The sequence below is a fragment of the Diachasma alloeum genome, unplaced genomic scaffold (assembly GCF_001412515.2).
Source record: "Diachasma alloeum isolate Michigan unplaced genomic scaffold, Dall2.0 Dall_scaffold_00291, whole genome shotgun sequence".
Classification (NCBI taxonomy): domain Eukaryota; kingdom Metazoa; phylum Arthropoda; class Insecta; order Hymenoptera; family Braconidae; genus Diachasma; species Diachasma alloeum.
This window is the reverse complement of record NW_021680430.1, coordinates 559,063-583,401: the sequence shown is the minus strand read 5'-3', so window position 1 is coordinate 583,401 and position 24,339 is coordinate 559,063. Positions and strand designations below refer to the sequence as shown.

At 39.3% G+C, this 24,339-nt stretch overlaps 1 long non-coding RNA gene across 1 annotated transcript in view; it reads right to left on the bottom strand.

Annotated features, from left to right (window-relative positions):
- Positions 1–288: 288 nt before the first annotated feature.
- LOC107039076 overlaps positions 289–24,339 on the bottom strand; it is a 62,583-nt gene continuing 38,532 nt past the window's right edge. The window contains exon 3 of the long non-coding RNA XR_001460942.1: positions 289–1,013. This is a non-coding gene — a long non-coding RNA (uncharacterized LOC107039076). The remainder of the gene's footprint in view (positions 1,014–24,339) is intronic.

The following is a 24,339-nucleotide window of genomic DNA, read 5'->3' as shown; positions in this document are numbered from 1 at the left end:
TTAGTCGAGGGCAGACGAGATCCTTCCATAGTATTTTATGAATATTACCGAAATCAATCAGCGCTGGAAAATTTTCTTCCGGCTGTAAAAGAAAGGGCTCTCGTGTTTTACTGCGGGGACGGGAGTCATCGGACGGCTGCTTGAACGGTCATTCGGGTGGAAGAGCGCATTTTTTATATTGAAGGAAAAATAATGTTTGAATTTCTAGGGGGAAATGTTAATACTGGATCTTAAACCTTTACTCAAAACATAAAAAAATTTTTAGAGTTCTCTTCGACTATTCAGTACATCATTTTCTACAGAAATTTCGTTGCATTCCATCCGAATTAACCCGGAAATTCTATTGATTTCTTAATGATTTTTATTGAAAAATTAATGGGGAAAAAATGCGGGGACAATCGTAACAGAAACCTGTTTTCTAGGGGCATTCCTTGAACAAATAATTCGCCCATCATTCCTGTTGTTACAGCAATGAACTTTAGATAGAAACAAATACAACAACTTCATTACCATAAATTTTCACTTCAATTTGAATATCTGAGTGCAAGTCGCAGTAACTCTGCAGTCCTATAATTTCACGGAATTGTAAAGCCTCAAAAGCTTCATGTGCGGAATAAATAATAGTTACATTTGTTCATAAACATGGAGAATTAATCTAAATTCCATCGAATGTCGACGTTTACGGGCATTGTTGCGTTAAGTAAAATTCATGACTCGGGCTCGCAATTCTCGAGCAGAACATCAGCACCAAATTATCCGGATTTCACGATAATTTTATAGTGATGAAACTGTGCAGGTGATTCGCGTCGAGGCGGACCAGACTCGAGGTCAGTACGTATAGTTCCAGCGGAAGATCATACTCGGGGTTATTTGGATGAGGGGAATTCGGCTTGAGGCCAATGGTTTAATTGATGGCATTAATTTTTAGGATTGTAATTTTTCGGGGAAAACTCACCTCTGCAGGGACTGGCGGACTGACTGCCAGACTGGCGGTCCAGCAGTGCAGCAGTAATCTGTAACAAAAGAGAGAAATGTAACGTAAAAAATTGGGATTTTAAGACGGCTTAATTTTAAGAACTGATGACTGAAAGTTCGAATATTTTAAAGGAAGACGTTTGTTTAATTTGAAGACGAGAGGTTTGAGAGACTAGACATTTTCGTAATGTCTTGAAATGTAAGTCAATGAATTTGAGACATTTTTTTTTACTGTAGAATCAGGTGAGCGTGAACATCTTCAATTTTATTCTGAAGAGAAGAATTTTTCAGCAGTATTTTTGGTCAACAAAGATATCGGGGGAAATGTGATTGGATTTTTTATTGCCACTGGATCTTTATTGCGATTCGATTTTTTATTTACGTTAGAAGTGTTTTTTTAATATTTTTAAACGTGAAAAAATAGTTCTATTTTTTCATGTAAATGTCATGTCAAAAAATGGAAGAAAAGAGTTAGAACCATTTTTATTTCATGTTTAAAAACGTAAAAATAATAGTTCTAGCTTAAATAAAAAATCGAGTTTACATTTTTAAACGTCAAAAAATCATTCCATTGTAAAAAGTTATAATGTAAAAAAATTAGGTTGAAAAAATTCTGAAAAATCGAGTTCGCTCGCCGATTACTTGACGTCTGCTGTCACAGAACGTCGTTCCTGCGTCCCTTCCACAATACTTTTTTCCAAAAATTTCCTCCCCCCGCGCACCGGAAAAATTTACAACGGGAAAGGGTACGCAACCCCCGCAGAGTTGACGCGAGAAAAAAATTCAAAGGAACGACTGGCTGAGATATACGACCCGGGGAGAAAGTCACGGCGTGACTCCGCGTAAAAGGGGTTTAGGAGAAAGTCGCTCATTTATAGCCCCCGTTGTAAAAGTGCCTGAAAGGGTTTTTTCCGGTTTTCCGAAGGATTGCAACGCTCGAGGTATCTCCCGTCGCTCTGAGCTTTCTCCACCGACAGTAGACTTTCTTCCCGGGTTGTGTCGCATCTGCGAGTGTGTTTGAAGAGTCCAGTGAGATTATTCCAGAACGAAAACGGAAATTAACTTCCAAAAATTTTGTGTTCTCAGAGTGAAGCAGGAGTTGTGCAAGAAGAGGTTCATGGAATTTTTCCGGGATAAATCAGGTGTTTTATGTGGCCTTGCGGTCGATAATTACTGTCAACCGCTTATTGACCGCAGAACCACTCGAAGGACGTTAATTTGTTATTATTTTTTGCGGTTGAAAATGCATTTTTCATTTCGTTTTCTGGAATATTGCCGATATTGCAGGGAAGGTCGAGGCGGAACGAGCGATAAGATTTAAATGGATTTGATTTTGTCTTGAAAATCAGTAAAAGATGGAGAACATTGAAAAAGAAATTGACGATTCAAGATTTTTAATTTGTTGGTGCTCTCTCATGTCGAGAAAATGAAATTATTCGCTGAAAAAAACAACAGCATTATTTATTATTTATTTATTTATGATTATTTTTAAACACTTAGAAGTCATTAAAATGAATAATATTCGTATGAATTGGGCAGTGGAATTCAAAACCTCGCCATCACAAAAAAAATTAATGAACATAATCGTTGAAAAAAATCTTCATTAAACGTTCAACTGAATTTCCACATTGATTCGTGAGAAAATTCTAGAAAATATCGCCTCAACTTTGAATAACGAATTTTAATTATTTTTTTCAACTCAAGCATTGAAAGCACAATAATATTTTTCATGATGGCCGTAAAATTTGGAGTCACGAACCAGAAAAATAATTTTTTCAAGCTTCCGCTGTCATCTTTTCTCTTTTTTAACTACTTAAAAGTCATTAAAATGAATAATGCTCATGAGAATTGGACAGTGAAATTCAGGCCCTCGCCATCACGAAAAAACATTGATAAACTTCAGGATAATTTTGGAAAATGGGGGGGGGAACGGATAAACTGCTGCCAGCGGGNTTTTGGAAGAGGGGGGGGGGGGGAGCGGATAAACTGCTGCCAGCGGGATCCCCGCCTTCTCAGCGATGAGAAAGAAAATGGTTGGGTAGTACAAATTTTCCTCGAATATCAGAGAAAAATATTTTGATTAAGTGAAGAAATTATGAAAAATACACGATTGGTCGGTAAAATTCTTAGAAACTTTTACCAAGTGACGGTCACACTGAAATTTCAAAGAGTTTCGTAGTAAAATTTTTCGAAATTCCAGATCTATTATTCCATGAAAAACAATAGAAATCAAGAAAATTCAAGGGAATATATCTCAAAATTTCAATAATCAATAAATAAAATAATGAATTCTCATTTGAATTGGAAAATAACATACGAGTTCATTAATTTTAAACGGAAATGTTGCTGAAATGAATGAAAAAATTTCAAATCAAGAGTTTTACTTGACTTAAATGCGTTAATCTCTGGCCGTACGTAAAGAATATTTCGAAAAATGTAAAAAAAATGTAAAAAATTTCGTAATTGATTTAGAACTCCATCCATTCAATAATATACTGTCCACATTAATGCAGAAAAAGTCAATATCCCCTCAAGACAAGAGAATACTTTTTCGTATCAAGTAATTTCTTTCAAATAAATCCATTTAATTCAAAATACCACACGAATGTATTAATTTCAAACAGAAATCTTGTTGAACTGAACGAAAAAATGTCAAATCAAGAGTTTTACTTGACTTAAATGCGTTATTCTCCGACCGTACATAAAAAATATTTCGAAAAATGTAAAAAACGTTGTAATTGATTTAGAACTCCATCCATTCAATAATATACTGTCCACATTAATGCAGAAAAAGCCAATATCCCCTCGAACGACACGGCAAAAATGGTGAATCCCCCCGAGGTAGAATGGAAATACCAGGATTTTACTGTAAAAACGTGTGGAAGCCAGTTTTCGTCCCGCCCTACTAGGGTTATTTGCATAGTCGGGCCGTCCTTTATCGCGGATTGCATTTAAACTCCCTCCGCCGTGGTGAATTCTCTCTCCCAGGCACTTTTGCAGGGCAATGGCGGCCTCCTTGGTCCATGTGTAAATTGGCAGGCTCAAAGAATATCTCGGGCCTCGCATGAGCCAACTCAATGTCGGGGCAGTTAAAATGAACGCCTTATGAGGCACATACGGTTGCCAGGTTTAATGCGGCCGCTCTCTTTCAAAAATCCGATAAGCCGTGGGGCCTCGTCGAAGCGTATTTAATGGCCAGTTTTTCGCAACATTTTATTCAATTTCAGGGATGAAGGGTTTCTTTATCGGATGTACGTGTGAATTACCGGGGATTGGTGTATGTACCTCCGGGGATGAATTATATTCCGAACAATTTCAGACAATTTAATTAGACTCGCGGGGGGGGGAACCTCATTAATTTTTTTGTCTTCTACATTTCGATTTTTCTATTGGAAATTTCTAACAAGTAACATTTCCCCTGAAATTTCTAGGAATTTTTTCAATCACTCATGCACACGAAATTTTCATGTATTTTGTTATTGAAAAATCAGATGAATTCAGGTCCCCATGATACTAAAAATTATTAAATAATTTGAACCAACAATTTCCCAGAATTTTGAATCTACTGACAATTCAGTTGGACGTGAAATTAAATTTCCGCGATGAATTTGAAAATTCTAGATGTCATTGAAACATCACTGATAATCTAACCCGGAAACCCCAATTATCCCGAATTTCCCAGCCGAGTTTAATCTGAAATACACCCTCAATTTTCAAAAAATTTCCACCAGCACAGGGATCCCTCGAAACAAACACAATTCCCCCCATTCAGACTAACCAGCCATGAGATGTGATAACCAGACCGAGGAGATGGTGTCAATCAGAGTATTTATCCTCGTAAACCGGAGATTATCCAGCGGAGAAACTAAAGATAACTCTCGGAATAAAATCAGCGTAAATTTTTCGACTATCGATGATAAAAGCCGCATCTCCCCCAGCTCTCTACCCACCTCAATGCGCGAGTGTTCGATAAGGTGGACGTAAGTATTTTTATAATTTAACCTGCCTTGAATATTAAAATAAATATCGCGTGATGTGGTGGACATTGGCGACATTTACAGTCGATTAATTAACATTTTGCAACCACGTGTCACTTCTAGTTCTCCCGGTTGAGAGATGCTTATCACAATTCGTGCGAGGAATTAATGAACTACACGGACACGAGTCATACATTACCAAATATTAATGCTCTTTTTGTCCACTCGTCCTGATAACAACTGGTTTTCCCTTTCATAACCCTCGGCACATAAAACTCGCCGTTATGAACTGTAGAAATAAATGTAAATACATTTATTTATTTATTCTGGGCTTGTAATTCTGGGGAGAATCGGTGGACACGAGTTGAGGATATTACCCAGATATTACCAGTGAGAGAAAGAATAATAGATACTACAGAGGTTTTTTCTCATAAATAAATTATGCCCGGGAACGATATAAAACGAGTTTAATTCACTTTTACTGCCTCATATAATCTGGTCACATAAATTTTACTCTCGGCGTTGGTCTCTCTTCCGTGTCGCATATTCAGGACGATTCTTAGTTGAGTCGGGGTGGATGAGGAGGAATAAAAATATTGATTTTAATCCCCTCATTATGGACTGCACTGTTAAAAATCGCTCGCTGAAATTTCCTATTAGGGTTTTCTATTAAAATTATTAAATAGAAATCCCGGGAATTATCCCGGGAAAATGTATTGCATGTAGTATAGTTATTTTTGTAATAGCCGAACGGTTATTTTGCACATCATTTCCTTCTATCATGGATAATTCATGGTTTATTTCATTTTATTAAATTGAATAAGATTTCTTTTCAACTAATTTTGACAGATTTTCAACTTAGTTGAGTGTTACCATCATCATTATTCTTCTGTACAACCGATTGTCTTTTCTACGGCTCTATCTCTCCCCTCAGCCCTTCGATAAAATGTTAATAGAAAAATTTTATTTATACGTACTCGAATGAATTTGAAACATCATTCAATCAATTCAGAACATTTTTTTAGTTATCGTGGGACAACCGACTGTCGAAGAAATTCAAAAATTAAAAAAACTAATCGATGAATTAAAATTTAATTAATGGGCGACACAAATAAATTTCAGAGGTGTTACAGATAATTTTACCCCTTCCTGTGGCGTAAATAAAATTGATAAATAAATTTTTTGGAGAATTCCACCGAAAGCTATTCGCAATCGCTTTCTAAAACGCACGCCCTCACTTCCGCTCCTCCGAGGAAGCTCCGTGTGAACAGGGGGGGGGAGGGGGTCGTAACTGGTTCGTAATACTGGGTACGGATGCTTCGACGAGTAAGCGGCCATTTCCTAGACCTAGACATCCACTCCTGCCACCCCCGGAATACAGTACACACAAACGTGAAAGTCTACGGCTAGATTTATCGCCGCGTTTCGGGCACAACTCTCGTGAGAGAACTATCGTCCCATATTCGACACTCCGGGGATCATATTCCCGTTTTCACCCTCGAATCTAGATCGGTTTTTGTTGACTGCATAAATCGAAAGATTGATTTAAGCGCGAGGGAAAAAAACTCGAAAAAAATTACTTTTTCCAGAATTAAAATGGAATCTTCATTCTTCAATTGAAGGGGAAAATTCTCTTTTCATTCTGGAGATTGTGTTGAGTTGAAGGGAAAATATGTTGAGACGAATAAATTTCCCGGGTTATTCTCAATAAATTGTGATATTTGCCCCAATTAAGAAATTAAGACATGCATTTTAGACAATTGAGGCATTTCACTCGAGGATTTTTTGTTTCAAACTTATGATGTCCGTTAATTTTTCCAAATACGTCATTCATTTTTGCACTGATAATTCTCATTTTCAATTTAAAAAATCGCTGTCATGAAGCAGAATTTCAGAGGAGTTTGGAAAATAAAAGAATTTTTGTGATATAAAAAAAACTGACGATATAGTATCTTTCTTCAGAATAATATTCAAGGTTTTACACCCTTCTGATCTTGCAATGATACCATGTTTGAATTCACTTGACATCTCCCACCCTCATCACCCTTCCGACCCTCTGAATAAATTCAGAATTTCAATAAATGGGAAGAAAATCGATAAATTACCAGAAACGTCTTATTTTAATTTAAAACGTCATATTGTGGATAAAAATTACGTTTTGATTTGCTATTTTTCCTCACTAAGACATCCGGACTTTCCCAATAATAATACGCAATAATAATATTAGAGTAACATATAATATTAATAACATAATTAATGATAGTACTTGATAACAATATTAATGCTTTAATGAAATTGACATCATGCCCCACGATTCCGTTTTACGCCACAATATTTCAGCTATTTCCAGCCATTTTCATTTTTTCGAGAAATGTTTTCTCTGTGGAGCGCGCCTGGGCTTTTCATATTCATCCAACAGCGCTATATTTTTATAACGCAATCCACATCGGGGTGACGCATCCCTCGTTCGCCGGGCTCTTCCGGAAGTTCGTGAGGTGGGAGTCTAGAGGAGAGTGTACGGTACATCCAGCACGTTCCAGGGCGTCTGGAGAAAAAATGGAGAAAAAATCCAGAGGAAGAAAGAACTCGGAGAGATATTCCCGGTGCGTACCCGACGGTCCACGGCACCTGATGCCAATAGCTTCGTCTGTTTCAAGAGCTTCGCGATTGAGAGGATGAGTAATAACCATTACCAACACCGGTTCGTATTGATTCGTGTTCATGAATGAACATCCTATGCGTGGGGTGAATTTAATTCGGTAGGAGGATATAGTTTTTTTGAGTAGTTGGGAGGGGACGGAATTGTCTATCCAGGTTTGGGGGAAATTCTAGACTGCTGGAGACGAGTTATCGTGAACAATAATTATTTGGGATGCACCGAGGGAAATGTTCGGTAAAAATTACGGAACAATTCACGTAATCCGCGATGGGGAGTGGTTTTCCGGCAATTTTTTTAGGGAGGGAAGAGAAGAAATCTTCAGGATCGGACGTAAATTTCAGAACCTCTAGCAACACAAAAAAATAAAAAATAAAAACTCTGAACAGCTGTCAAAAATTGGGTTGAGCAGAATTAACACCTGATCGGTATTGGCTCGGCCTCGCTCGCAGCAGCAATCTCAAGTTCCCAATTTTTTTAAATAAAATATTCTTCTGATCATAAACCTCGGAATCGCAGAAAAATAAATTCAGTAGCGAAGCGGTAAACCGGGTTAAGTCGATTTTTCCTTTTGGCCATTTTTTGATGAATATCTCGGAATCTAAGAGAGATAGCAAAATTTTGATCATAACCTTTTTTGTAACCCTCAGTTGCCTCTACAAAAAAGGTTATGACAACAATTTTTGTATCTCTTTTAGATTCCGAGATATTCGTCAAAAACTGGCCAACAGTTAAAATCGACTTAACCCGGTTTACCGCTTCGCTCCTGAATTCGATAAAAGCCTCAAAACAGAAAATCTTTTAAAATAAAATTGATTAAATTTAAAATCTTTCTTTAAATCAAGATTCAACATGTCAACCTCCGAATATTTTTTACAAAATACTTCTGATCAAAACCCTCGGGATGGCATAAAAATGACCTCCATAGAAGCCAAGAAATGAGAATGCGATCGAAACGCGAAAGCGAAGAAGCAGAATCAGGTAGGAAGATATCAGTCTCCATTCTAGAAGCCATCAGACATGTTTACCGAACCTCGGGGAAGCTCCCTCTCCCTGCGCGGGGGTTTGTTTGTCTCTCCAAGCCCCTCGCGTCCCTCCGCAAGCCCGCGCTGTCGGCTTTCCCCTGACTGTGTGTCGCCCGGACGAACGAAACGCCGGGAGCGGGCATCCCTGGAATAATCCAACGTAGAAATTGGATTACCGGCGGGGGAGACAGGGTGGAGGATGAGACAATGTTAGCATGAAGTCCAAAACGCTGATAGGACTGAATGCTGGGTCGTGCCATTTTCAACGTGGATAGAACTTTGCGTGCCCCACACGCTCTCCGGGTACATTGCAGGGCGCAGGGAAGCTGGAATGGTCTTCATGAAGTTTGCAAGGCTCCTTCGGCGAATTCAGATGGAGGAAGCTGTGTTTTGCACCGATAAATTTGTAAAGTCAGGGAATTTTCTTGGGAAGAAATCATTGGGAATGATCTAAATCGACTTATTACCTCTTGTCTGAGTTCTCGAGGAATATCTCGGAATCTAAGGGAGATAGCGAAATTTTTGTCATAAACTTTTTTGCAGAGCGAATTAAGGGCTGCAAAAAACGTTTCAACAAAAATTTCGCCATCTCCCTTAGATTTCGAGGTATTCAGTGAAAACTGGCGAATAGTCCAAATCGACTATTCAACCATTTTCAATCATCAAATTTGTCAATTGCGGGAGAAAAATCAGAAGAAAGTCATGAATATTCAGCATGATTGAAATTACATTCTCCACTGAATTATTATTTTTTTTAAACATTTGTTGTTTGTAAATAAATAATTGAAATTGTTTAAACTTTCGGAAAACGGATTTTTAGGCATAAAATTGACTTCTAGTGAAATTCTGAATATTAATAAATTTGTAACGATTCCGAACAAATGACTTCGATGATCATCATGAAAAAAACTACAATTTTTAAATTATTTCAGTAGCGAAAAGGCCAAACACGGTTTAAGTCGATTTTCCCTTCTCATGATTTTTCAATGAATATCTCGCGATCTAAGGCAGATAGCAAAATTTTTGTAACGACCTTTTCGGTAGAGCACATTAACAGCTTCAAAAAAGATATATACAAAAATTTCGCTACCTCCCTTAGATTTTGAGATATTCTTCAAAAACCCAGCTGAGAGCCAAGTCAACTTAATCCGTTTGGCCACTTCGCTACTGATTTCCCTCCGCAAAACGCTGGACTGGTCTACGCACGCCGAAGATTTCCATAGCCAGCAAGAATATCATAGAAAAATCCAAAAGCCCGGTGGGATTATCTCCCCAGACATTGGAATGGCAAAAGTTGTCCGCTCCCCACGCGAGGGCTGGAGAATGGCTGAGGGAAATACTCCAATCCACAGGCATCAGAGGGAGAGTAATAGGTGCAGACGCAGCTGCAACTCTTTCGAATTGTCGATGGAAGGGGTTGAGGGTTGGCAGATAAAAGCGAAATAGAGGTATAGGCAAGTGAGCGAGGCAAAAACGGATGAATTGGCACGCCTTCCAGAGTGCTCCAGCGGGCGCTCCAGCCACCCTGCCTATTCTGGAATATCGCCGTAATGGCTGGCGTTACCGTGGCCAGAGGGATGCTCGTGTGTGCGGTTTTCGGGGGGGGTACAACGGGACAGGTCGATTCGGATGGTTCGCGAGGGGATGCGATGACGACCGAGGCGCCGCCGGTGTAACCCGCCGCCATTCCCCTCGGCCAGTCTCCAGCGGCGATCGATACCAACGTCGGCCGACACCCTGCCAGACTGGTCCCTCCAGCTCCTGCACGCAATTCTGAAGCTCTTTTGTCTCTCGCAATTTCGGTAATCTAGACTGAGCGGGGAAATCGCATAATGATTCCGATGAATCTCGGACGCTTTATTCTCCCTTGCTCGAAGGTTTTTCATGAATAAAAAGTATTTTTAGTGGGGGATGGATCGAATTTTCAGTTGATTCTGGGAATTTTGCCGGACAATTAGGGGAACAAGGTCTAATTGGAATCTTTGCGCTAGGATGATTAATCCTAGCGATTAAGATGATCGCTAGGATTATTAATTAATTAATTAATTAATGATGATGATTAATTAATTAGGAAGAAATTAGATGGTAATTGGAATTTAGTTGGGGAACGGTTTCGGTTATTTGAAAATTAATCTATTCGTGTTTATACATCCGCGTTCACGAAAAATAAATAGTTGAATTGAGTATATTTTCTACTCAAGTATTTTTTTTCTCATGTATTTCTCTATTCAAGTATATTTTCTTGATTCTAGTATATGTTATACTCGGATCAAGAATAATATAGTTGAATCAAGTACACGAAGAGAAATTTTCTAGAAAAATTCCAGTACGGGTACTGGAAAAAATTACAATCCACGAAATTCTAGTGCTGTCGAGGTACAATTTCTGGGAATTTCTGTGAAATTTTTACAGAAATACGGGGAAAAATTCACGTTTTCCCCAATAAAATTGCGCCACTTTGCGCCTCTTTTCCTGTGCAGCACTAGAATTTTTCTTAAAAAAATTCCTCCGTGTATATAATATACTCGAATCAAGAATAATATTCTTGAATCAATTATACAATATACTTGGTTCAAGTACATTTATACTCAATTCAAGTTTTTTTTTCGAGTATTTATAATTGAGAATGAATAAATGAACAAATGGATGAATTGTTAATAATTAATTAGTCGCAGCGATCACTTAATCTACTGAACAATAGAGGTGGAGGGATAGTCAGTTTGAATTAATACCTCAATTTATCCCGATCGTCAGGTGCTCATTATCAGCTTCATAAAAGAATGACAACATTCATCATATTTTCTGTCGAGAATTGCAATAATTTCTTTATTATATAGTCCCTCTAAGAGTATATCAACATTGGTACTGTTGACCGTTGTTAGGCTCATGTGTCTGTCTACCCGCATGTCTTACCAATAAAGCCAGAGTTAAGAACTCGAGTTCTACATGTGCACAATGCCATAAAAATGGATGTCACCACTATTTTTCCTCTCATTTCAGCTGTTCCGGGATATTTACAAGACCATCAGTCGGGTTTCGCATGGATGCACGCAGTGAGATCCATTACCGAATCAATTTCGAGACGCCTCGAGAGGTCATAAAAGACAATTCAAGCACCACAAGCATCCATTCACCAGGGTACACTCCAATGCACTATTACGACGCTTCCAATTTCCGTTCATCTCCTGTTTTTCATCGAGAGTGGGTCTGAGACGGGGAATAATCGCTCGAACAATTGGCGCTAGTTGGAGGAATGGAAGAACACGAATTTGTGTATTTAGTTTGCAGGGATTCAATATCGTCTGGGGTTTTGCATAGTAAGCGACCTCGCCCACCCTGTCTAAGCAGTGGAGAGCGTCTAGAGGCCTCGCCTCATTTTCCCTCCCTCTCGCCGCGGGAACTACCGCAAATGGATGGTCTTGCCTACCACCCACGCTATTTGGCGATAAAGACGGATCTGCAGAGACGGTTTGTGAGGCGGTGAGGGGGGAATTATGCCCGATGAATCTCTGACACTAGATCACGACGGAAGGGGTTCAATTTCGTCCCACGGAATGGAGTATAGATGAGGATAATGAGCTTTGGGTGGAACAAGCTCAAGTACTGAGCTTGTTCCACCCATTAGTAACTCCCCGCATCTGCATCTATTTACTCACAAGCTCTGCAAATATTTGGGCAAGAAGACCCCCCCGTCGCGCCATCCGAACTTCTCCTCAGGACCCCAACTACATGAATTACGATGATGAAGTCTGCGACCGCTATCTCCGAAGAATTTCTCAAGTCTAGACTTCACACATCGGTAATGTGTCACAAACCGATGATTAAGGGAGAGTGAGTTGCGGAGATTCGGGGAAATCTATTAATAAACTCTCGAAAGTCCCCGATAAACACGATTTTCCCCAAATTTTACGACGAAGTGGATAAACACGGCGAGATCATTCGATATTGTTGGCTCCCCCGTTGCGTTGTTTAATCATTCTCGTGTTATTCTTCATGCTTCAGAATCTGACAGATTGAAGACGTCGAGGTGCAACTTCACATGTGTTCGGAGAGGATGTATTACACGCTGTAAGGGGGCACGAGAGGGCCGATGTAAATCACTCTGGCGCGGGTATAAATAGACGAAGCCCACATCATGGAATGAGGAACCGCAGTCATATTCTGGCATTCCCGGGCGCCGGGGGAGGGGGAGGGGGTGCGAAGAAGCAATAAAACATCTACTTGACACGCCGAGTGATCTCGCAGATTTCATGTTCAATCCAGATTTTTTTTTTTGTGATGAAACGATCACTTCGTGTTTGTGTTGTTAAAATTGGAAATCGAATTCTGGTGACGAAAAAATTCGGACGAGAAATTGAGACCTTTGGGACCTCTGCGATCCTCATGAACTTCATGAGAGGAACAATTTAAAATTCTTTTGTATTAAGGTATATCCAATACAAGACAATAGGGGAGGTTGGGTAAAACGGACACTTTTGACTTTGTTAAAAATGTCCATGAGGGGTTGAAATGTTGATAAAATTCAATCTTTTTTTTTTCAATACAAAGAACAATTCTTTCCCTTTGTGATGAGTCTAAACTGAGCTCAATTGATCGATTTGTTTCTGAGTTATGAATAATTTTAGAAAAGTCTAAAGTGTCCGTTTTACCCCACCCTCCCCTGCCGCCCAAAAGTTAGTTGACATGAATTTCCGGAAAAAATTGTAAATAACTTAATTGATTGCATTCTCGTAAGTTATTGGATTTTCTATTCTCGTATGTTGTTGATGACGGCTGTTTGAATAACTGTTTGAATCAAATAAAGAATTATTTGTTAATCAATTGTTTGAATCAAATAAATGATTTCACGAAATTTCCATTTTTAGGGCGGAATATCGCAGAATCCATGTGCATTATAAAGTTTTACAATAAATTCCCTGCATTCGGAATTTATTAATCTATCACTTTTTTTATTCGTTTTTTAAGAACATCGTAAGAACGGTTTTCTCGTAAGATGGAAAAATCGAAGAAGCCCGCATTTAATTATTTATTGTCTCTTAAACTGTGTAGTACAGGGAATTGGAATTTTTTTCAATAGCTGGAGAATATTATGAACATTATCTATGAAAAACATGGAGTCAATCGTAAGAAAAGTTTTTTTTCTTGGGATTTAGATTAACAGATTCAGCAGCGAAGGCCGGTTCAACTCGATTTTGACTACTGGTCAGTTATCGATAAATAACTCGGAATCTAAGGCAGATAGCCAATTTTTCGTTATTAGATTTTTTGTAGAGCAATTTAAGAACTACAAAAAAGGTTATTGCAAAAATTTCGCTATCTCCCTTGGATTCGGAGATATTTCTCAAAAACTCATGGAAGGAGTTAATCAACTTGAAGTAGTATAAGCAGAATTAAAATTTTGAAGATTAAAATCTGAAATAAATCCTAAACGAGTTGATATGAGTGGAAATATTCTGGTTGAGTTAGTGCTCAATCCGCAGTTTAGTATTATTTATAATAATTTATGAAGAAGTGAGAAAATGAGACAGTCTTATGAGGAAATAAACTTTTCGAGGTTATGGAGAAGATTAAAATCTAGAAAAAACCTCGAAAAATGACAAATAATAAATGAAAATTCTGTGCCCAATACGAAAATTACTGCCACTGTCAAACTTTTCTAATAAATAATTTATAAAGTGGCGTGTTACGTGGAAACCCCCTAGTCAAACGAGAGACTATTGTTTAAAAAAATAATTGAAAAAATTGGAATTGAAAATTTGACGAATTACTTACTGACACTCATCAAAATCAGAATTCATGAGATAACATATCAATGACGAATAATTTTTTTCGGCTTTTTGAATTTATTTTTCCTCGCTCCACTCAACGACTTAACTGGAGCTTATTCATACTCCTTCAATTTTCTCCCTCATGATGAAGCGATGTTGCCCAGTCGCATGACGCCAAGGATGTGTCTCCTTGGAGCACAGAACCACCGTGTTATTAGTTTAATAGTCAAGGTGCATAATTATTTATACTGAAGTATTTCATCCAGCAAAAAGTTTCCTCCGACTTCCGAGAAACAGCTCCACTAGTTTATCCCGAGAATTAGTACATCTCTAATTGCACGTGTCTTATATGCACCTTAAAAAACATAAAGGTGGAGTCATTTCTTTAAATTACGAAATACAGCAGGCGTCCTGCAACTAGCCATTTCCAACTTATTCTCATTCCACTGTTTTTGACCCTTAACTTTGCATTCGTGAATAGGAAACATTTCCTTATTACAATTTCAATGGCAATATTTTTTAAATATATTTCTGATTAAATAGCACCGTTTTTGCCTCTGATTCTCAAAACATTATTTTCGTGTCTCATTTTCAAATGAAAAAAAAATGAGACAAGTGGGGAATTGCTTTCGTCACAATATAGTCAATATATTTTTGCTAATAAATTAGCAATTTCTATTCAGATTTTAAAAATATTTTATACTGTATTTAATCGTTCAAATCGAGATTCAATTTGAGACCTGCAACGTTTAAATGATCTAATCATTGTAAAAATTTTGGAAATTTCGGACACGAAAAAAAAATATACTGAATTGAGTATAAAATATATTTGAATGAAATATATTTTATACTCAACTGAGGGACTTTATTTTATAGGAATACAACGCTTTCATTGTCAAAAATTCATCCTTCATTGGAACAAGTACCCACTCCCTTCAGCTACACTTTTTTCTCCTCCGATGATGTAATCCAATCATTCCTAAATTGAAAAGCGTATATCCAATAATTATCAGCACGTCAACGGGACAATTACCGCGGCCACAAATCAAGCCACAATAAAACTATAAAAAGTCCCACAAAGCGAAAAAAAATTGAAATTCTTGCATAGAACTGGACAAACAATGACTTCCTGTTGGTTTCGCGTTACCACAGTCCCATCGCGCTACCTTTCAGCCATGAAAGAGGACAAGTAAAAAAGTAAATCCACTTATACCAATTGGAAGGCGATATCACTCAAGGAAATATCCACAGCCCTGTTACGAAATTCCCCTTAAGTGGCTCGAGGACGAGCTAATTTTCTATGTGGATGGCTGAACATTGAAATGCCAATAGTCGTGGACACCCGCCCTCGCATGCCCGTAAGAACCTTTCGTTTATATCTTGGGGCATCCTGCGATCATTTGCACACACCAGCCATTTCCACTTCTGCTATTCGTATTTTAATATCCGCCAATGGAGCCAAGTGGGAGGTGAGGCACATCAGAGCCGGTCTCCGCGGCGTTCAGATTAACTGAATTGAACAGGCTGCGGTCCAATATCTATTTTCATCTGTAGTTCGTTATTTTTTTATCCATGAATTTATTGATTTTGGACTGCGGGGGGTTTTGAGGCTTATGATCATTTCAGGCCGCTTAACCTCATTTTTGACCACCATCTTTGTCCTTTTTTAGCCTTCCCTAGGGTCGCGAGGGTCATGGAGGTTCAATACAGTATTCAACAGTATTTTTGGGAGCTCAGTTTTTCAATTGGCGATAATTCGACAACGACAAAGTAGAATTTCTAAATTTTTTAAATTCATTTTGGAGGTATTTTTCCACGCTTGAAAATAGAGTTTAACTAATTCAGAAAATTAATTTTAACCGATTAAGATGGAAAAAAATTTTTGTCGTACACAAAATTTTATTTTTCTAATTTCCAGAACTAAATTACTGATTTAAAAAAATTATGGGTCAGGATTTTAAGACACTTCAGCGGTCATGAGGGTCATGGTGGTTTAATGAAGCTTTTAATAATAATTTTAGGAGTTAAAATTGGGGATTTGATTTAAAAAATTGATTGAACGATGATATTTATTGGGGAGTGGGAGCCAGAACTTTTCAAATTGTCGATAACTGGACAGTGGAGGAGTCGAATTTCCTAATTTTTTAAATTCATTTTGAAGGTATTTCTGCAAAAAATTCAGCCTTTGCACCCGCAGCTTTGCAGTATCCCAGCACCGTATCCCCCAATCCCCTCATTACCATGCTAATGAAAGCTTGTCATGAACACAATACCCCATATAAAAGATTTAGGCCATAGGCAATCGTTTATCCCAGTTTAAAGTATCCACTCGGTTATTTTACAGCATCATAAACGACAACTGGATACACCTGAGCTCACTCTCGTGCCCATTCAAGTATCGAGTTACGCCGACGACCCGTCGTCGAATTGTCCTCTCCTCCACAAAATCCGGGGATGAGAAACAAATCTTAGAACGCGACGCAATCCCACATCATCGATAAATGAAATCCCAACACTAAAAAGTTCAGTATCTGAAATCGAGACAGTCTTGGCCCCTTGTTAATACGTTTGTCTCCAAATTTCGGGCATTGCCAGCCTCTCAAATTAAATGAGCTTTTTTTAAATTCCTATTTGTTCAGTTTTTGGAAAAATGAAGATTTGTGATGATTTCATCAATGAAAAAAATTAAAATCTAATTTTTTTTCTTACCTACCGATACTATTATATTTATACTATCGATTTATTCCCTCATTACAGTCTTATTTTAGTCATCACGAAATTTTTTCAATTCAGCCGTCTCAACCAGTTTTCACAGTGAAGCTTCCAGATTGTCCCCCATTCTCTTCCTCATCTGCTATTGCCCAGCGGATCCAATCAGCGAAAAAAAGGGTCGAGGATCGAATACACTTGTGATCCCTTCCCCATGCAAAGACGAAAGAGTAATGCATGAGAGTATTCGCTGCTCGGTTGGCGGAAAATAAATTGAAACCCTCGCTGAATGTGGACGAACCGGCCAAGCCTCTTCATTCCATCCGCTTCATTTCCAGCAAAAAAAAGTGCCAAGGGACCTCACGAGTGAACGAGATAAAAGGAATAAATGGATGTAAATCCCTTGAGAAAGTGAACCTGGAGAAGAAAACAACGAGTTTATATCGCCCAGCGCAGACCAGCGAGTGGTGAATTCCATTGACGGGAATTTCTCCACTAAATTACCAATTCTGTGGATAAGAGGGGACTCCTCCTTGGTAAACAGACACATTTGAAGGACACAAGCATATGGGAATGCTTAGACGATTTTGCAAGCCGAACGCTGGTTGGCATCCGCAGGAGAAACCATTTTGTCCCACTCACTCCTGAATATTTCCAATTGATTATTGAAGAAATCATGTTTTAGTTTATTTCACTGTAGAAGACATTGTATTAAGACAATTGTAGAGGATTAGTTGCTTGATTTTAGAAGAAAAACCTATAGCCTGCTTAGCAAACAAAAATAGGACACTGTTGCAAAGCTGAAGCTTACAGACCTCCGAAAGGAAGATATAAAGCAGAAAATGCTCCAAAAAATGACATGAAGCAGCAAATTAGTGAAATGCAGTCACAATTACGTCAAAACAGTCCTTTTTAAAGGTTTCTGCATTTACCACTGCATCTACCAACCATAGGAACCTCAGGAGTAAGCTAAGCTTAGACAGATTATAAAGTAACAAGCAAGACGTACAATCGCAATTTGATAATAATTGTCTTCATGAACTATCGAATCAAGAACCATTGGCTTTTTAAATTAAGAAGCTTTGCATTCGAAAGGAATAAAATTCTGGATTAATTGAACATTAGCTCGACATTAATAGAGTCAAGGTCAGTAGATTAACTTTAGACTAGGAAAGAACCGGAAAGTTCTGAATTCTAGAATCTAGAATTCTAGAATTGACTTCTCGCAGGCAGAAAGCCAAGCTTGAACAGAATATAAAGTATCAAGCAAGCCCTAGAATCCCAATTTGATAATAATTATCTTCATGAACCATTAAATCAAGAACCACTGGCTACTTAAATTAATAACCTCCGCATTCGTAAACTAAGACCATTCGAAAGGGATAAAATTCCGGAATACTCGACCACTAATTCCAAGTAAATAGAGTCAAGGTGCCAGGTGATACCCTTTCAATAACAAAGGCTTCCTCCAAGCATGAGTCGATCCCATCTGCAGTAATTTTTCCACCAAATTACCAATCCCGTGAATGAGGGGGACTTCTCCTTGTTAAACAGACACATTGAAAGGACGTGAATGCTTAGACAATTTTGCAAGCTGAATGTCGCTTGGACTCCAGAGGAGAGGCCATCGTGGATTCCACCTGGTTTTCCCCCCTCCCACTCACCTGAACATCTACCTGTTTGATTTTTCAAAAACTGGTACATCCTTTAGTTCACTTTATTGGATACACCCGCGGCTTCTCCCCGCACGCCAATAAACTTAGTAACGCGATTATCTGGATCCTTGAATTTGCAAGCATGGAATTTGAGCAATGAAAAAATACACAACATTTACCTTTTTTTTTCTCCAGTTTTCGTATGCTTACACGGATAGCCAGTTGACATGGAACGTAGATTAAGGTAATGGCCCTGGTAGTCTTATAAAGAAGGCTCTTGGATCCTGAGAAATCGCTGTGTAAAGTTTTTTTTTCGAATGAATTATTCTCCCAGGCCTGTCGTTTCAGATAACGCTAACGACTTTTTGTTATCGGTTTATTGACAATATAAAAAACTCAAGAGTTTCTAAAATGTTACAATCTAATGAAACACCTGATTTGGATTTTTACTGCTGTGTCTAACAATAAAATTTAATACAATGTCCCGGCAAAGAATTTCTTCATCAATAAAGGTTTGTGCATCATTTTCTTTTTAATGTGAGTAACTAACGGGGCAAAACGGATCGTCCTGTTCTCTTCATTTCTCTTTTTTGGGAAGCACTTTTCCACAAAATCAGGGCAACTTTTTTTATCCTGAGGGCATTCTTTTCATGATAAAATGTCAAGTGCCACAAGGTTCGATAGATGTTGAAATATGGAGAGAAACAGAAAGCCAAACAATCGGGGGATATCTCGAGAGACCATGGGCGTAGATAAAAGCCTGGCCAAAAAGGCTGATCCATGTTTCGCGGTGGAGCGACATCTCTCGAAGGAAGAATGAAACCTATAGCCAAACGAGTAACTAAAATTCCCGCCAACGCGCAGGCACAGCCCATTTCATAATGGCCGCCGGTAAGAGGAATCCGATTGGTGGATAGGCCGTCGGCCATCATGGAAACCATCATGGTTATGCATAATGAGGGGAATGATGGCCGCCGAAGTGGCCAATGGGGCGAGGGAGGTGGAGCCCTCCAAAGCCCGGGAATTTGAAAATTAGCGGGTAGGGTGGGACTAAAAGCTCATTCCAGGGGATTGATACGCCCCCTTGGAATACCCCCTCGCGAACTTTGTTGCATTCATGCGTATTTAGAAGTAACAAGGCCTCAATTAGACATCTTGAATAATTATGATGATCTATTTACGAATTGCTGAAGACAGTGACAATCTGTGGCTGCCGTTCTTGGTCAGCTGATTGTCTGAAAGCTCTCGCGTGATAGCTTCATGAGTATGATCATAAAACAGCTGCTCATCAATCCATAAAAATGAGGATTCAAATGTTTAATGACGTGAGAAATTGTGTCACTTCCGTAAAGGGGGACAGAGGGGGAGACTGAATGGAAGGTCGTTGGGAGGCTGTCGTACGCCGGTGGTCTAGGCCCCCGCGTAAAAATTTTTATGATCACGACCAATAAAGTGACGTAACAAACCGTCAAGTGGTCTGTAGGTGGATGTTTTCGTGACGTCAGTGAGCGGAAGTCGCGCATAAATGCCACGCAAACTGATAGACCTGAGGTGAAGAGCACGGGATGGGGGGGCATTTTGCAAGGCTGAGGGGGTTTACGGGGAAGTCCAAAGGGGGTTTCCCCAGGGGGGGAGGGGGAGACGGGGAGAGGAGTTGGTCGATGGTTTACGGCATTCCGTTGATGGTCGTAGTGGTGTAGTAGTGCCGTTGAGCCCATAAAAATGTAACGAGCCTGTAAACGTTCGTTTATATTGCCTCGCTTTTACGCCCGTCTGGATTGGGGTAGGTCGTGTGTCTCTGCCATGAACCTGACTGACTTGTCACGACACCCATCAGACACCTCGTGGACAGGTTCATGCGAATTTTCATTCATAAATCTGGGGAGTGGTGTTTAGGGGGAGAATCAGCTGATTGAGGACGATTTCTGGTCGTGCGCTTTGTCTTACAGGATTCTTTGGCTGTTTTCAATTGCAGAAGGTTGAGGATAGGGTTATGATCTAGCAAGGTTAAATGAAGGCGATTTGATTGAGACCCTCATGTGCTTGATTGCGTTTGAACGATCTTGGACAATCATCGCGGGCGCCAAATGAGATCATCATCATCCAGAGAGAAACAAAGTTGATATTTCCCAGCGCGAAATTACTGATTTGAAGAAGCATGTGGTTCTGGAAGGTTATGATTGGCTGAGAGCCGGAAGCGAATTGATTTCAAAAGGAGAACTACAAAAAGGCAGTGACAAAAACGTAGTCATTTCAAGTGAGGAGTTTTAAATCAAGAACCGTTGGGTTCTTGAATCTATCTTCATTGATACCGCTGGAGATAAAAATCCATCTGAGTTTGCTTGGCAAACAAGCAGACAACACCATTATGAAGCGCAAGATTAACTAATATCTAAAACAAAGATATAAATCATAACAAAACAGCTTTTTGAACCTTTCTGCTCTTATCGCTGCACCAAACAAGACTTAAAATCGCATGAATAGGGCACACGTTTGATTATTTTATGAAGCCATAAAGCATCATCATCAACCGAAATTTCTTACTAAGCAGATTCCTCTAAGACCAAGAAAAATCATCTTATTTGCCCGCTGAACCCTTCTCATGTTTTCTGAAATGAGAACCCAGTAGCCAAACAAACCACTTGTTACGAAAACCACATAATTCCGATACATAAAACACAAAACAATACCTCACAATATTTCTTTCGTAACAAGTGCCTCCCCTTCCATTATTACCGCAACACGTCATGTACCATAATATCAAGCTCCCTGATAATAGCCGTTCTATTTACCAAAACAATTACAATAATTCGAATAATATTTTTATCTCAGCGCCAGAAGAACTTTACAGCCACAATAACCGGAGTATCAACTCACTTTTTCATCTGTTACACATTCCTTCACGTAAACTTACACTTTACGAGCATTACGCAATGGTAACGGTCTCGACGGCATTATACGACGTCATTCGAGACACGACCTTGGCATGATTTCTTCAGTGGCAAGTGGCAGTGATTCACGGAACTCTTGGGATGGTCCCGTGGACCTTCAGGTGTGTGGAACCCGTAAATCCGCCATCCGTCGTCCTGGCCAGCATTCATAGTTCCAGAGGTGGCACGCGTGCCCGAGAAAGATAACCCCTGGCGGTATACTATGTGGCTGTCTGGGCATTTTACTAACACTTAAAACTTTATTGGCAGTCGTAAAAGCGGACATTCAGCCCCATTCGGGGGTGCTACTACGTATATGGATTACGTGTCGTACGTTGTCAACATTCCGTTGAGATTGTAGCTTCTGCATGATGCACCTGCTAGATGTTGATTTGGACGGACTCTAAATGGGAATTGATCTAAATCGTTTAATCCTTTTTCATCGGATTGATTTGTAGATCGGAAATGACTCTTCAGACTATTGACTGGTCTAAAGATCCATTTCTTTCTTCTTTTCTTAACCTTTTGTACACCTTTTGCACAACGCTTGGGCGCAAGGATTATACACAAAGGTAATGAAGGTAACAAGCGTTCAAAAACTATAAATATGATTACGTGTCGTACATTGTCAACATGTTGTTTGTTGAAAGTTAATTTGGACGAATAATGAACGGGAGTTGATCTAAATTATTTAATCCTCTTCATCGGATTGGCTTGTAGATCTGAAATGACTGATTTATAGATCTGAAATGAACCTTTAGACTATTGATTAATCTAAAGCTCGATTTCTCTATTCTTTTCTAAACCTTTTGTACACCTTTTGGACGCCGATTGGGCGCAAGGATTGTAAACAAGGATGATGAAGGTGACAAGAGTTGAACTAACTACAAATATTATTTTGAATATGGCCTTATCACACGAAATCCTCCGCAAACCCTTTGTAAAGCTAGGGTCACGAGGGTCATAAAAGCCACAACAAGAGAAAAAACTTGGAAAATCCATACGAAATTTTTAAAAAAAGAGGGTGAAAAGGACACAATTTTTCTTCTGAAAAGCGTTGTATTTCCCATCGCAGAATAAAATAGACGGGACCTTCTGCAATCCAACTGGTCACACATGCGTTACGAAAAGTGTCATTTGGCACATGAAAACTACTCGTCCCCTCTATTTGCTCCGCGATTACAAAAGACCAGCAGTTTAACCCCTCAATAAGAGAGTACCACATGTTTTTAACATGCCATAAACCATCACCATTACGCCTGAACGTCAAGACGATTGTGGTAGGTTAAAAACGGCCGTAAAGTGATGTCACTCGAAGGCCAATAATTTAAAACGATTGCGTGCTTGGAATCATCGCAAAACCAGAACGTTAAAAGAGTGCGTACAGTAGTTATACATCCAGGTATCGTAAAACTTCGGTCTGTGTGTATGTCTTTTTACGCCTGTATTTCCATTCATTCCGCATGGAGGATCATCACACAGCAATGACGAGTGGAGGTGGATGGCGTGAATGAAGGTATGTCGTGCGGTTGGAGCCAGTGGGCTTGCGGACCTGGCGGGACACCGGCTTTATTAGCCACATCAATGTCATCATCGGGGTCATTGGATGGACCACACAGGCATAACAGTGGTTAACACTCTCGCTCAATCGTTGTCTGGGGACTGTCTCACTAAACTGGGATACTTTGCACCGATCGTAAAACCGACACTCTTGCGTAATCATTCATTCCTCTCTCTCTCTCTCTCTCTCTCTCTTGTTGGTGCATGTGTAGGTGAGCTTTCATTCAAGCGGGAGAGGTCTGTCACATCGTTATTCGATACGTTTTCTTGCTTGTGGGTAAATTGAGGGTACGGCGGACCTTTTGGGGCTCTCGTAACCGCGAATCTTCGAGATGCGGAGGGAGGGTGGAAGACGTCTGCAGAGATGTTGGAGATGTCCGACACAAAGCATTTGAAATTTCAATGGATTCGTTTTCTTCTGATTTTTTTTTGAATGAGCTGAAGAAAAAAGCGACCGATTTTGCCAATTTTGCAATAATCCGGGAACGGCAGAGTCGAATTCCGGGATTTTGGTTTCATTTTGGAGGTATTTTTATAATCTTCAAAATGAGATGTGACTGGGCCAAATGGTGTCGTTTGGTCGGAAGATATTGCCGATTGAAGACAGTCCATTTTGTTCAATTTACAAATTATTTCTGTTTTCTTAATAAAAAAAATATCAATGATTCGAGGTTTTAAACGGGCGCAAAAAAATATCGTGAAGGTGGAATTGATGTTGTAGATTCTCCATAAATTCTACGCGATTTCCAAACGCTTCGTACATTTTCCACAGATATTTTTTTCCCGTCACTATTGGATACAAAATAGCCATCGTTATTTCGTTTTCTTTATCATCCATTGGGGGAGAACGTACAGTCACCTGAATCGCCTTAATTATCCGGCAAAAAAATCATGGTGGACCGGGTGAGAGAATGAGGAAATGGAGAGAGGAGCGAATGAGAGGAGAAGGCGTCGAGCCACTCCCGAGGCGCAGCCGTCGATAATGGCATCTGGCTGGATGATTGGACTCGGAATGCTGCCCCTTCCGAAGGCCTCAGATAATCTAAGCTTCTTTCATTTGGCACCCCTACCACGTGAATTATTA